Here is a 1,399-nt window from a genome sequence, read left to right as displayed (position 1 = left end):
ACAAATGAAGGGCTGCTATTCCCGTACCTGCCTGTCTATCAGTCTGGAGACTACTCAGACTCCATACGCAAACTTGTGCTGTGGCTTGTTTGGGAGTACTTTTCCTTTCTGCCCTTTCACTTTTCAGCTTTGTCTTATGATTCCAGATGTGGCTTTGCTGTTGAATGCTTGAGTGAGTTTAGCCTAACACAGGGTGAAGTTTCCCGGAAAATGTAGCTGGTTATCAAGATCCCAGAACATGTGCTTCCTGGAGATGACTACTTCATGGAGATCAAATAGAAAAGAGGAAGGAGAAATGATGGTTTGGAGTTTCCTTCTTTTCCACCTCCCCCACCCCAATCCTTCCTCTGCTTTTTTGACAGCTCCAGACAGCCTGCTGGGTGGTTGCCCGCACTGATGAATTAAGACCCTCAAGAAGGGAGGAGAGGGTATATACTTTGTGGGAGTCTTTGGCAGAGGTTAGCACTCTGACAGCAAACAACCATCTACTGTTTGACTACTGTTGCATATGTACTGTAATCTGAGGCCCCTTATAACTTATTTTTTAATAAAACTGGCTGCTGCCCTTCTGTAGGAGTGAAAAGAAAGGTGTATAAAAGGTGATGGTGTAAATAGGAGATGCAATTAGACAAGGGACATCAGCAGCTGGAGTATCAAGGGATGGTGCTCAGGTGTGGTAATGACTCTACATGCTGTTGCAAAATGCAATGGTAGTTGCAGATACCTGGAGAACAGTGCAGAGATGAAAGAGCTGTTTGTTCCTCTCTACAGATGGAGAGGTGACTAAGCATGGACCAATGGTGCCAAGGACGATGGCAGGACTAGGAGGCAGAGATTTGGGGGCTGGGACAGCCAAAAAGGCGTGAGATGTGAAGGATTTGATTGCTTGTCTCCTAGGGATGAAGGATTTTATGATAAAGCTGAGCAAAATTAGGTTTGGGGAATTGGGTGGATCTTTCAGGAAAGTGCTGGTAGCAGATGAGGTAACAGTAATAAAGGGGAGCTGATAGTGTGAGTGAGGGAAAAGGAAGTGTGTGGGGAGTATGGACTAGAAAAAACAGGGTGTTGTCATCCCAGTGATCCTGAGTCAGTTTTATCCCAATCTCTGATATGGATATTCCTTGTGGGTTTTTTTTCCTCTGTAATGAGTTCTGCCAGGAAGATCAAGCATTTGAAAAGCTTGGGGTTTTTTTTTATTACAGTCTAAGCCAGGAAAATTAAGGTTTTAAAACAGAAAAATTTGACTATATAAGACAAAATAGAGATAAAAAGTTACCATGAATAACTTGTCCCTGAGTCAATGTATCCTTTCAGGAAAGGTAAGTACTTCCAGGCCCAGTGCTGGGTAAATTTCTGTTTGTGCTGGTCCCTGGTTCATTAGAGGACAGACTATGGGTCT

The sequence above is a fragment of the Buceros rhinoceros genome, unplaced genomic scaffold (genome assembly GCF_000710305.1).
Source record: "Buceros rhinoceros silvestris isolate BGI_N320 unplaced genomic scaffold, ASM71030v1 scaffold128, whole genome shotgun sequence".
Lineage (NCBI taxonomy): Eukaryota > Metazoa > Chordata > Aves > Bucerotiformes > Bucerotidae > Buceros > Buceros rhinoceros.
This window is presented reverse-complemented; position numbering follows the sequence as displayed.